The sequence below is a fragment of the Pleurodeles waltl genome, chromosome 7, assembly GCF_031143425.1.
Source record: "Pleurodeles waltl isolate 20211129_DDA chromosome 7, aPleWal1.hap1.20221129, whole genome shotgun sequence".
Classification (NCBI taxonomy): Eukaryota; Metazoa; Chordata; class Amphibia; order Caudata; family Salamandridae; genus Pleurodeles; species Pleurodeles waltl.
The window spans coordinates 1,410,677,342-1,410,691,568 of NC_090446.1; the positions used below are offsets into that span (position 1 = coordinate 1,410,677,342).

At 45.7% G+C, this 14,227-nt stretch overlaps 1 long non-coding RNA gene across 1 annotated transcript in view; it reads left to right on the forward strand.

Moving 5' to 3' along the window:
• Nucleotides 1-4,756: 4,756 nt before the first annotated feature.
• LOC138247414 (uncharacterized) overlaps nt 4,757-14,227 on the forward strand; it is a 94,190-nt gene continuing 84,719 nt past the window's right edge. Inside the window, exon 1 of the long non-coding RNA XR_011194495.1 lies at nt 4,757-4,920. This is a non-coding gene — a long non-coding RNA (uncharacterized lncRNA). The remainder of the gene's footprint in view (nt 4,921-14,227) is intronic.

The window sequence follows — 14,227 nt, forward strand, 5'->3', positions numbered from 1 at the left end:
CAGCTTAAATCTTTGCTTTTCTCCCAGTAGTTTGTTGTTCATTCACCCCGCCTTGCTTAAGCTGCTTCAGCGCTTCGATGCCTATGGCTGGAATGCTCTTTACAAATGCCCAAAATACAAATACAATACACATCTTAGCAACCTAGCGGAACTCTTACCTGTATTGCCAGGCTCCAAAATTCTGAGCAAAGATTTGTGATCAGCTTGTAAAATTGTTTTAGCTTACCATGCATAGGTCCTGAAGAACTAATTTGCCCAACCTCATGTCAATGCTTCTGCCTCTCTTTCTATAATGTAAATAGTTTCTCTCAGACTTTCAGTTTGAGAAGCAAAGGCAACAGCCATTTCCTTGCTGCCCTGAAACAATACAGCCCAACCAACAATGCACTTGCATCCACTGTATACACAATTTGCTTGTTGACATTTAGAGGGGTCAGAATGCCATCCAGGGCTATAACTTGTTTTATGGCTTCAAAGGCTTTTAGTTGGGCTTCTTGGAACATAAATGCCATACCCTAACTCTAATGATTTCTCAGGTCTTCAGTTGTTTCTGCAAAATCTTCTACAAATATTGCATAATATTAAATTAAGCCCATAATATACTGAGCTGCCCTTTATGTGATGGCATAGCATCATTGACCGTAGCATTGACCAGATCAGCTTTAGGCCTAATCCCCGCAGCTGAAATCGAACACTGAAACATAACATACTCAAATACACCCTCTTCCAAGAATCTGCATTTTTCTTTGTGTAGTGCCATCCCTAGACCTGGTAGCTTTACTCAAACTTCTCTCAAGTCCAAATTATGTTTATCAATTGTGTTACCAAACACAAGAATGTCGTCCTTAAAAAAAAAACATCTGAATGTGTTTCACAACATCAGTTATCATAGACTGAAAAACATTAGCAGCTGATGCTAATCCAAAAGGGAGGCATGGACATTGACATATGGCTTTTGGTATTATAAATCCTGTAAATGTATTGAGGTTTTGGTGCAGCTGATTTTGCTGGCAAACACTGTTCGAAGTACTTACCAACCCTCAACAAAAAAATGAGGAGGATTTAAAGATCTTAGGTTTACGCAAAATCGAAGGCATCATCTATATTCTTTGTTATCATGACCAGAGAAACCATTCTGAGGCTTCTACCGGCTCTATAATACCACTAGTAATCTGCTGAAGCATGCACTTGACCTCTTGCCTAACAAGTAGAGGAATCCTTCTTGCCTTGTGCCTTACAAAGTTAGCCCCTTTCTAATAAATATCCTATGTGTATAACCTTTGTCAGTGCCTAGCTTACTTTGGAACACCCCATGAAAATAAAATAGTACCCCATCCACATTTGTGTCACACACCACCAGGGTCAGGCTTGGGGCTCTTAAGCTTAATAACTATACTCAAACCATATTGGTGCACCCAACCCAATTTTGGAGGCCCAAACTTGGCCACATATATTTTATGCTTCACCAGTCAATCTTGAAAATTAATGTCATACCACATGTAGCCAGTTATATCAAGGCTGCTTCCCTGGTAAAATTTAGGCTTCTTATATTTGATATTCAATTTGACTCCAGGGCAGATCATGAATTAATTAATAGAGGACATTAATTGTAGAGAGCAGCAGCTACCCAAAAGAGTGTTCCGGTGCTACCACATGAAAACGTGATGGAAAGGATGGAGGTTACTGGCTAAAGGGACATGTTTTTAAGGATTTGTGAAACACAAATTCACTTTCTAGGCACCTGAGCTGCACTTGAAGGAGATTCCATATTATGGCTAAAATACCAAGAGAGAAGCACCATCACGCCTAGACTTTTTGAAGCGAGGGGCTAGTATTGAATGTGTTTTACTAGACCGAAAGCCTCCTACACGGCTGGTACTCATTGTTTCTTTTGTTCAAATAATGAGGGCTGGTATTACGAAAGGCCTGATGTACATGCATTAATGTTTTGAAAGTAATCCTTTAGCTAACAGGTAGACAATGCAGTCTGTTAAGAAAAGGTGAAGTTGGGGTACTCTTTTGAAGGTAAAAAAGCAAATGAACTGCAGTGTTTGGACTACCGGTAAGTGGCAAATCAGGTAAGCAGGTAGAGCTAGGCACAAGGAATTTGCGTAGTCTAGTATGGATCAAATATTGGCTTGGTCTACATTTTTACGCGCCTTCCAAGGATGAAGGGGTAAAAGTGTTCTACGTGCTGTTAAAAGCCATATACAATTTTTAGCAACTTAATGGATCTGGGCCTTGAAATATAATTTGTTGTCAAAGATTACTCCCAAATTTCTACCTACTTGTGTTGGAGGAAGGGGAGTTGGTCCATCACAGGCCAGGAGTCAGACCAGCCTGGGGTAAGTTTATATATTAAAAGAAGTATTTCAGCTTTCTCTGGGTTGCTCTGTAGGTCGTTAACCCTCAACCAGCCTAAGACTGCTCTCATACAGTCAGAGAACAGCTCCTTGCTGATCTCTGAGTCACCTTCGCAGGAAAATAAAGTGAACTGGGTCAACCATGAGATCAAATTCTCACTTTCTAGCCCTGAATATAGCTTTTGATCTGTTCAATAAGACATGCTCCACACTTAACATACTTTGAGTAGGCTCCTAAGTGCCAATCTCCACAGCTGAAATTCTGCTTTTCTCATTGCAACACATATGAGCAAAGTGGACTTTTCTGCCACACCTCCTGTATCCTTTGCCAATTGCAAAGCAGTTTTAGATGCTGGTCCATGATCTAAGCATCCACATTTGATTATCCTCACTTACAGCCTCTGCTTGGGTTTTTCATGCCTCAAGATGCTGCATTTCACCTTGCTTGAAATTTAACGATGTTCTTGTAAATTTGTACTAGCACAGTGAACAATGGCATGGTCATTAATGGGTTCATTAAACATGGGACCAAACTGACTGATGTAGGACCAGCACATACAGCCTTGCTACAAACTCAACTGTTTCATTAACTCCTTCGCTGCCAGGCCTTTGCCCCCTCAGGTGGCAGGCCTTTTTTGGGCTATTTGTGGCAGAGTGCTTAGGCCCTGATAACTTTTTGTCTACATAAGCTACCCACACCAAATTTGCGTCCTTTTTTCCAACATCCTAGGGATTCTAGAGGTACCCAAATTTTGTGGGTTCCCCTGAAGGAGATCAAGAAATTAGGCAAAATACATTGAAAATGTTGTTTTTTTTTCAAAAAAAATTGAAAAAAGGGCTGCAGAAGAAGGCTAGTGTTTTTTCCCCTGAAAATGGCATCAACAAGGGTTTGCGGTGCTAAAATCACCAGCTTCCCAGCTTTCAGGAACAGGCAGACTTGAATCATAAAATCCAATTTTTCAACACAATTTTGGTATTTTACTGGGACATACCCCATTTTAAAGATTTGTTGTGCTTTCAGCCTCCTTCCAGTCAGTGACAGAAATGTGTGTGAAACCAATGCTGGATCCCAGAAACCTAAACATTTCTGAAAAGTAGACAGAATTCTGAATTCAGCAATGTGTAATTTGTGTAGATCCTACAAGGGTTTCCTACAGAAAATAACAACTGAAATAAAAAAATATTGAATGTGAGGTGTAAAAAAAGCGCAATTTTTCTCTACGTTTTACTCTGTAACTTTTTCCTGCGATGTCAGATTTTTTAAACCAATACACCGTTACGTCTGCTGGACTCTTCTGGTCATGGAGATCTATAGGGCTTGTAGGTTCATCAAGAACCCTAGGTACCGAGAGCCAATAAATGAGCTACACCTTGCAGTGAGTTTTCATTCTAAACTGCGTATACAGCAATTAACTTGCTGAAATATCAAGAGTGAAAAATAGGTATCAAGAAAACCTTTGCATTTCCAAAATGGGCACAGGATAAGGTGTGGAGGAGCAGTGGTTATTTGCGCATCTCTGAATTCCGGGGTGCCCATACTAGCATGTGAATTACAGGGCATTTCTCAAATAGACATCTTTATTACACACTGTCTTATATTTGGAAGGAAAAAATGTAGAGAAAGACAAGGGGCAATAACACTTGTTTTGCTATTCTATGTTCCCCCAAGTCTCCCAATAAAAATGGTACCTCACTTGTGTGGGTAGGCCTAGCGCCTGCGACAGGCCCCAAAACACAACGTGGACACATCACATTTTCCCAAAGAAAACAGAGGTGTTTTTTGCAAAGTACCTACCTGTGGATTTTGGCCTCTAACTCAGCCGGCACCCAGGGAAACCTACCAAACCTGTGCATTTCTGAAAACTAGAGACCTAGGGGAATCCAGGATGGGGTAACTTGTGGGGCTCTCACCAGGTCCTGGTACCCAGAATACTTTGCAAACCTCAAAATTTGGCTAAAAAACACTTTTTCCTCACATTTCGCTGACAGAAATTTTTGGAATCTGAGAGGAGCCACAAATTTCCTTCCACCCAGCGTTCCCCCAAGTCCCCCGATAAAAAGGATACCTCACTTGTGTGGGTAGGTGTCAGGAATAAGGCCAGGCGCTGTCCAGGTCTCGCCCGAAATTCCACTGCGCAACTCTGCGGTGCTTTATGCGCACCACTGGTCATCCCTGCTTGTTCAAAGAATGGCCATCAGCATCGTCTGCCCTGTGGTAAAGCTCAAGTAGCTGCACGTTCAGGGCATTGGTGGACAAGATGCACTTATCAGTGCTGTCCTATGAAGGGACTACATTTCCCATGTTTTTAGAGGCGGCGGCCATCTTGGGGTGTGGCAGGCCTATAAAGCCCAGCTACACCCAAGCACGTTGCTCACTATTTTGAAGACTTCAATGCAGCCAGACCTCGTGGAGGTTTCTCTGGAGAAGTCCGGAGTTTCCGAATGGCAGAGTATCGTCTAACCAAAGTCCATGGTGCATTCTAAAACGTGTAGGTCATACTCGTAGCGGTAAGGCCTTGCTGAATCCAAGTTTGGAGGATGTTATTACTTCCAAAAGGTAACGCGCTTTTATGCACACTAATTCGAGGTGTTTCCGTTCACAGATGTAAAGCGCTCTTTTGGCTCAGTAATTCAAAGCGTTTCAGTTCACAGAGATAATGCTCTTTGTGCACAAATAATTCAAGGTGTTTCAGTTCCTAGATGTAAAGCACTCTTTTGGCTCAGTACTTCAAAGCGTTTCAGTTCACAGAGGTAACGCGCTTTTGTGCACAGTAATTTAAGGTGTTTTCATTCACGGAGATAAAGCGCTCTTTTGACACAGTAATTCAAAGCGTTTCAGTTCACAGATGTAACGCCCTTTTGTGCACAGTAATTCAAGGTGTTTTCCGTTCACAGATATAAAACGCTCTTTGGGCACAGTAATTCAAAGTGTTTCAGTTCACAGAGGTAACGCTCTTTTGTGCACAAGTAATTCAAGGTGTAATTCAAGGTGTTTCCGTTCACAAATGTAAAGCGCTCTTTTGGCACAGTAATTCAAAGCGCTTTAGTTCTCAGATGTAAAGCGCTCTTGGCATGATAATTCAGGCACTTCAGTTCTCAGATGTAGAGCGCTCTTGGCTTGATAATTCAGGTGCTTCAGTTCCTAGATGTAAAGCGCTCTTGGCATGATAATTCAGGCACTCCAGTTCTTAGATGTAAAGCGCTCTTGGTATGATAATTCAGGCACTCCAGTTCTTAGATGTAAAGCGCTCTTGGTATGATAATTCAGGCACTTCAGTTCCCAGATATAAAGCGCTTCAATTCACAGGAGGAAAAGGTTCTTGGCACAATAATCTAAGTGATTTAGACTACTTGAGTAAAAACGCTTCCTGGTGTTATTAAGTAAGGCACTTTAAGTTTAATGAGTAAAACCTTTTTGGCATTTATTATTATGAATGCGAAAGTATTGTTGGAGATAAACAAATCAAAATGTTCATTGTTCTTTGAATAACTTAAGATATGAAAAGCATATTTAAGTCTTTGAGATTTTCTAAGTCATGATCAAAGGTTTATATTGTGAATACATAAATGTTACAAGATTGATATTCTGTGTATAATCATAGTTCAACGTTCTTGCCATCTCTTGAATCTGAGGTCGTGTTTTACAAGGGGCTTCGCCCTCATTTTAGAAGAGGTCTCCACCTTATAATTCGGAGACACATTTAGTCAGGAGTACATAAATGATTTACATTTCTATGAATGAGTAAATGCATATTGTTCTAACCTTTCCTTTTCAGATCTCTCTCCCTGCTGTTCCCTTCCCTAATTTCCTTCCCCCCGACTGGCTTCACCATAACTCTGTGCTATAATAGCTTTCTGAGTTGGTGATGCCGGGAGGTGGGCCTTTTGTCCAGTGACGTGCAGATCCTGAGGAAAGGACCCCGTGACAGTAGGCCTAGTGCCCGCGACAGGAAATGCCCCAAAACACAACGTGAACACATCACATTTTCCCAAAGAAAACAGAGGTGTTTTTTGCAAAGTGTCTACCTGTGGATTTTGGCCTCTAGCTCAGCCAGCACCTAGGGAAACCTACCAAACCTATGCATTTTTAAAAACTAGACACCTAGGGAATCCAAGATGGGGTGACTTGTGGGGCTCTCACCACGTGCTGTTACCCAGAATCCTTTGCAAACCTCAAAATTTGGCTAACAAAACACTTTTTCCTCACATCTCGGTGACAGAAAGTTCTGGAATCTGAGAGGAGCCACAAATTTCCTTCCACCCAGCGTTCCACCAAGTCTCCCGATAAAAATGGCTCCCCACAAATAAAAAAAAATCCCTGGTGCCTGGAGGTTTCCGCCCCCCCACCCCCGGGGGCAGATCGCCTAATTCCAATAGGCTGATATGGCCTAAAACAAATTCCCCCCCCCAGAGGTGCAACCCTTGCCTAAGGGGTCGCTCCCCTCATGTGAAACTGACAAAAAAAAAATCCTGGTGTCTAGTGGTTTCTGCCCCCCTTGGGGGCAGATTGGCCTAATAAAAATAGGCTGATCTGCCCCCAAGGGAAGCACAAATGGCCTAAAATAAATTTGCCCCCAAGGGGGTATGGGAGATTCCCTAATGTTTGGAGGATGTCTAACTGTTGTTGTTCGATATTTGCAGGTGACTCTGGTTACCCCAACCTGTCATGGCTACTGACACCAGTGAGGAATCCCAGGACAAGGGCAGAGGAACGCTACAATGAGGAACATGGGCGAACTAGGAGGATTATAGAGCGCACCTTCGGCCTCCTGAAGGCCAGATTCCGGTGCCTCCATCTGACAGGTGGAGTTCTATACTACTCACCGAAGAAGGTGTGCCAGATCATCGTGCCCTGCTGTATGTTGCACAACTTGGCTTTGCGACGCCAGGTGCCTTTTCTGCAGGAGGATGGGCCTGATGTTGGTCTTGTGGCAGCTGTAGAGCCTGTGGACAGTGAAGAAGAGGAGGCAGAAGAAGAAGATGTAGGCAACCGAAACAACATCATCATGCAATACTTCCAGTGAGACACAGGTAAGAAGATGGAACTGCTTCCCACATCTCATACTATTGTAGGAGCTAGCATAAGTCTGCCTTTTTTACTCTATGTATGGACCATGACTTGTCACTTTGGCTTTCCATTTCACAGATCTGGGTCCCAATTTGTGCCCTCTTCTACGTTTACTCCTGGCCTACAGCTGTTTAACATTGGTATGTGAACAAGTACATTGACATTGCTATATTCCAGAGATTTTGCAATTACAGATTAGTGAAAGCACAGACTGACTCCAGATTGTTTTGTGATTCAAGGGTGTTTATTTCTGTGCATAAAAGTGGAGGGGTGTGTGAAATGGGCTGGGGTGATAGTGGAGGAATGTCCATGGCAGAGTCCAGTCTATTTGTATCACAGGTGCATTGTCCAATGGGGCATAGGAAGTGGAGCAATGGCAGTTTAAGGTGGACAGGATGACAAAGTTGGACAGAAGGGTGACATTCAGGAGGGTCTTATTTCCTGGCGGGGGTCTTGGCAATGTTCTCTGTCTTGTTCCTGGAACTCAGGGACCGTTTGCGTGGTGGTTCTCCTTCTGCAGGGGGTGGGGTGTTGGTGGCCTGTTGGTCCTGTGGCGATGCCTCCTGTCCACTAGCAACAGCGGAGGTGGAGGGCTGTTCATCGTCCAGGCTAGTGTCAGGGGCCCGTTTGTGTGTCACTGGGTCCCTCATGGTGTTGACAAGGTCTGCCAGCACCCCTGCAATGTTGACCAGGGTGGTGTTAATGGACTTCAAGTCCTCCCTGATCCCAAGGTAGTGTTTCTCCTGCAGCCGCTGGGTCTCCTGAAACTTGGCCAGTACCGTGCCCATGGTCTCCTGGGAATGGTGGTATGCTCCCATTATGTTTGAGAGTGCCTCGTGGAGAGTGGGTTTCCTGGGCCTGTCCTCCCCCTGTCGCACAGCAGTCCTCCCAGTTTCCCTGTTATCTGTGCCTCTGTCCCCTGAACCGTGTGCCCACTGCCACTGACCCCAGGTCCCTGATTGTCTTGGGTTGGTGGGTTGCCTGGGTTCCCTGTAGTGGTGGACACACTGCTGATTGACGTGTCCTGGGGACAGAGGGATGGGCCCGCTGGGTGGGTGCTGTTCTGGTGTTTCCTGAGGGGGGAGGCTCTGTGGTGGTTTGTGACTGTGTCAGGGGAACCGACTGTCCAGAGGTCCCTGATGGGCTGGGATGGTCATCTTGATCCCGGCGTGCAGAGCTGCTGTCATCACTGTGGGCCTCTTCTGTGGGGGGACTGGATATGTCTGGCACCTCCTGTCCGGTGATGTTAGGTATGGGTCCTGTTGCGGTGTAAATGCATAGTTTTAGTATCTGTGTGTGCCATCTTGTGCATTGGGTGCGGTACCCTCTACTCCTGTGCTTGTGTCATTGTGTTTGCCCTTTTGTGATAGTTGGTTTGGGGTCTGTGTGGGTTTCTGTACTGGACATGCTTTGGTGATGGTGGTCCATGCATAGGTGTTGAATGCTGGGCCTTGGTATTGAGATGTGTGGGTTGTGATAGTGGGACATATGGAGGTGATGGTGTGATGGGGTGAGGGTAAGAGTGGGAGTATGTGATGGCATGCAGGTGGGGTTGGGGTGATTTAATTAAAGTGCTAAATTTAAGGAACATGATTGTAAAACGGGGATGGGTGATGGTGGAGTAATGTCCATGGCAGAGTCCAGTTCTCAGTCGCACAGGTGCATTGTCCATATGCCTGTGGAAGGATGGAGCAGGGGCAGTTCAAGGTTGGACAGGGTGACAATGTGGGACAGTGGGATGACATCAGGGGGTATCGTTTGCTGGCGGGGGTCTTGGCATCCTACTATGTCTTCTTGTGAGATCTCAGGTTCCGCTTGCGGGGTGGTTTTTCTTCTGCAGGAGGTGGGGTTCTGGTGGCCTGTCGTTGTGTGGGGGCCTCCTGTCCACTAGCGCCGGCGGAGGTGGTAGGCTGTTCCTGGTCCAGGCTAGTGACAGGGGCCCTTTGTGGTGCCACATGGTCCCGCAATGTGGTGACTATCTGGTTTAGGGCCACGACGATGGTCCCCATTGCGGAACTAATGTTCCTCAGTTCCTCTCTGAACCCCATGTACTGTTGCTCCTGCATGACCTGGATCTCCTGGAACCTGGCCAGTACCGTAGCCATCGTCGCCTGGGAGTGGTGGTATGCTCCCATGATGGAGGAGAGGGCCTCTTGGAGAGTCGGTTCCCTGGGCCTGTCCCCCCCCTGTCGCACAGCAGCCCTCCCAGTTCCCCTGTTTCCCTGGGCCTCTGTCCCCTGGACGGTGTGCCCACTACCACTGCCCCCAGGTCCCTGTTGTTGTTGGGGTGGTGGGTCAACATGGGTGCCCTGTAGTGGTGGACACACCGCTGATTGACGTGTCCTGGGGACAGAGGCATGGGCCCGCTGGGTGGGAGCTGTGCTGGTGTTCCCAGAGGGGGTTAGGTCTGGTGTAGCCTGTGGCTGTCTGTGGGGAACCAACTGTCCCGAGGTCCCCGATGGGCCGGGCTGGTCATCAGGGTCCAGGGAGACAGAGCTGCTGTCATCACTGGGGGCCTCTTCTGGGGGTGGGATGGACATCTCTGGACCCTCCGTGGCGGTGTGGTGGCGTTCGGATCCTGCAGTGGTATAAGAGTATGGTTATTGCTTCTGTGTGTGGCATTTCGTGTAATGGGTGGGTGGCCGTGTACCCCAGTGCTGGCATTCCCTTGTGGGGGCTTTTGTGACGGTGGCTTGTGGGGGTGATGGGTGTGTGCAGTGGGCATGCTTTGGGGATGGGTGTCCATGCTTTGGGGACGCACGCAGGGCTAGGTTTTGGGATGGGTGGGATGTGATGGTGAGCCATTTTCAAGGAGTTGGTGTGATGGGGGTGGGGGTGAGGGTGGGGGTATGATTTGGCATGCAGGTGGGGTGGGGGGAATGGAGTAGTGAAGATTTGACTTACCAGAGTCCATTCCTCCGCCTACTCCTGCGAGGCCCTCAGGATGCAGGATGTGCAAGACTTCCTCCTCCCATGCTGTGAATTCTGGGGGAGTAGGTGGGGGTACGCCGCCAGTCCGCTGTACCACAATGTTGTGCCTTGATACCATGGAACGCACCTTCCCCCGTAGGTCGTTCCACCGCTTCCTGATGTCGTCCCGATTGCGTGGATGCTGTCCCACAGCGTTGACCCTGTCCACTATTCTTTGCCATAGCTCCATCTTCCTGGCAATGGTGGTGTGCTGCACCTGTGCCCCGAAGAGCTGGGGCTCTACAAGAACTATTTCCTCCACCATGACCCTGAGTTCTGCGTCAGAGAACCTGGGGTGTCTTTGGGGTGCCATGGGGTGGTGTGGATGAGGTGAGGGTTGGTGTATGTGTTGTAGAGTGTGGTGGTGTATGGTGTTTTGTGCGTGGAAATTGTGTGGGTGATGTTGTGATTTGCCTCTGTGTGATGGTCTACTCTATGCTGTGCTCTCTCTCTCTGTCCTTCACTCGCAATTGTGGTCGTAAGGGTTTGTGGGTGATGTGGGTGTGTGTTTTATATTTAATTGGGTGTGTGGGAGTGGTGTGTGCATGTTTCTCAGGTGTGTGTATTTTGAATTATCCAATGTGGTTGTGTTTTGTAAAGGTGTGTGTATTTTGACCGCGGCGGTGTGTACCGCCAATGGAATACCCCGGTTGAAAGACCGCTGCAGGGATTTGTGGGACGGAATGGTATGGGCGTATTTCTGTTGGCATGACGGTGGAGGTTTGGTCATCACCAGTTTCCCGCTGACCTTTGGTGTGGCGGACTTTTGTGGATGTCGGGTTTTTGGCGGTTTGCCAGTTGCGGGTCAGAATGACCGTGGCGGTTTACCGCGGCCGCGGCGGTGTTATGGCGGCCTTCTGGCTGGCGGTAAGCGACTTTTACCGCCGAGGTCAGAATGACCCCCTTTATATTAGGAACAGATGTGAGCAATCTAGGTTGGGGAGCAGCATGTTCAAATCAGGAAACAGGAGGTGTGTGGACTTTGGAGGAAATAAAAAAACATATTCATTGTTTGGAGATGAAGGCAGGAGTTTTTGCACTTTAGGATTTCAAGAATTAGATGCAGGGTACATCAGTTCATTTGAAGAGGGACAATGTGACAGTAGTCAAAACCATAAATAAATTAGGAGGCAGAAGGCAAAGAAAATAAGCAGATCTAGTGAAGGAAATGTGGAAGTTTTGCCTAGAGCACAATATTGGGCTGAATGTTTAGTATTTACCGTCGAAACAGAATTGGATACCAGTCTGGAATTCCAGGGATTTAGTGGATTGCAGTGATTGAAAGTTGAAAAAAATATATTTTTGCAAAATTGAGAGTTATCTAGGTGCATTAGACATAAATCTTTTTGCATCCTGAGTGACTCATCAGTTGAAGAGTTATTTCAGTTGGAGGACGGATCCAGGGGCTTTGGCAGTAGATGCTTTCACCCAGGATTGGTCAGAGATGAGGGGTTATGAGTTACCTCCTTTTGTAATGATCTAGAGGTTGCTAGTTCAGGTAAGGAGATTAGGTTGTCAGTTGGTTTTGGTGTCTCCTTTTTGGGCTTCTCAACCTTGGTCCCCAACAATATTGGAAATGGCAGTGGAGATCCCATACTAAATAAAGTATTGCAGTGGATTACTGATAGGAGTGGAAGGAGTAGAACCTCCCATGGTTGAAGCCAATTCACTCAACTTTCTAGTTTGGAGAACATCAGGGGATCTGGACGATTCCCAAATCTTTGGGGACCAGCTTCTGAATTGCTCAATGAACCCCGGGCCCCGGGAAAGCATACAAGATAAAAGAATGCTTTGAATGTCTGGTTACATTGATGCACTGCAAGGAATCTGGATCCCGTGAAGGCTAATGAAATGATGATTGCTAATTTTTTAGCAGAATTATATCAAAAAGGTTTTTAGTATAGAATAATGAATTGGAATATATCTGCAATTGCTGTGGGTCACTCTTTAGTTAATGGTGTTTTCATTGGAAGAAGCCCTTTGATATGTAGAGTCTTAAAGGGTATTTGTTTCAAGAGACCTCCAGTACCAAGATATGAGATAGTTTGGGATATAAATTTGGTGTTGAAACTTTTGCAAGTTTGGCCAAGTAATAGATATCTTACTTTAAAGACATAGAGGGTCAATATGAGGTCATTATGGCTCAAGCCAAACTGCCAATGTACCACACTGTCCACCACGGCAGTAATGGCCACCGGGCAGGAGACTTAAGTCTCTAGCCTAGCGGCTGTCACTGGCCTGCCTGAGGGATTATGACCCCGCCTACTGCCATGGTTTTCGTGGCAACCTAACTGCCATGAAAAATTCCTTCCCTGTCACTGATAGGGGTCTTCCCCGCCCCCTCCCCCTCCCATACTCCCACCCCACCCCCTCTCTCCCCTTCATTCATGCACCTTCATGCACACATGCATTCACACATGCATTCTCACATTCAAGCATGCATGCAGACATCCATTCACACACACTTACATACATACAGGCACACACACATACACACAACATAAACGCACTCACACATCCATACATGCACACACACACACAACACAAACACATTCCCGCATGCACGCACATACATACACACACACCCCCACACACACACAACACCCCCCACCCGCCTGCTCCGTCGGAGCACCCGACTTACTTTTTGAGAGGGGGTACTCTGGCAGGACACAGGACGGGGTGTTGCTGCCAGCAGCAGTGCCCGTCAGCAAAACACCGCCAGACCGTATCATGTGTTATGATACGGTCTGCGTCAGTCTACTGGCGTGCCGCTGCTTCTGGCAGCAGTGCCACCTTACCGCCACCCGCTGGCATGGCCACAGCCGGATTTACGCCATCCTTCTGGTGGATATCCGACTGTAGTCATAATCTGGCTGATGGCTGGTAGCCACGGCAACAGTCTTTTGGCAGCTGTCACCACGGCAGTAGGTGGTATATACCGCATTTGTTATAATGAGACCCATTGTCTTGGAAGATAGCAGCTTTACTATGTTTAATATCCTTCAAGAGAGTTTCAGATGTTAAAGCGTTTGAGGTAAGTAGATGGTTTTATCAACCTTAAGGAGTTTTGTTCAAAATTGGAGGAAGAACTAAAACTATGTCAGATTTACTTTTTTCAAAGATTTGATGGGAATCCAAATATATGTGTTGTGCAATGTTTGCAAGAGTATGAATCAAGAGTGGAAGAGAACAGGTCTCATGGTTTAAAGCAGTAATTGATATCTTATGTTAAACCATACAAAGAGGTTATCATCTGCTTCAATAGCAAGATGAGTAAGCGAGGCTGGAGTGAGTCTTAATCAATTTAATGCACATTCTGTAATAGATAATTAGCAAAGAGTGTTTTCATGGTGGAACATTGGAAGACATTTTAAGGGTAGCCGATTGGAATAATGAAAGAGGTGTTTTGAAAGTTTTATTTTAAACCTATTAACCATGTTTCAAGCAATGTGTTGCAAAAGCTTTAAATATGCAAAATTCTAGCCCACTATCTTGCCATAAAATGTCAATTCTCAGAAGTTCCACTGCATAGCGAATTGTGATTTTATTAAAGACAAGGAGGCTAGAATTTTCCATCCCACCCTCCCTGGGTGTAGTAGGATGTGTTTTACTGTGAGTTTCTGTTTAAGTATGGAAAAATATAGTCATTGAGAGAATATTAGTATGTTTTTTCTAATGTTTTAAAGTAATATTTTTTTAAAAAAGAGGAAAAGCATATGAGTTTTTTTACATATATTTTATTTCAGATGTTTCAAATTCAAATAAAGATTAAATGATGAAGTAAGTGTAAAGAAGGCATCAGAAAAAAGAGGAAGAACATGGCTGA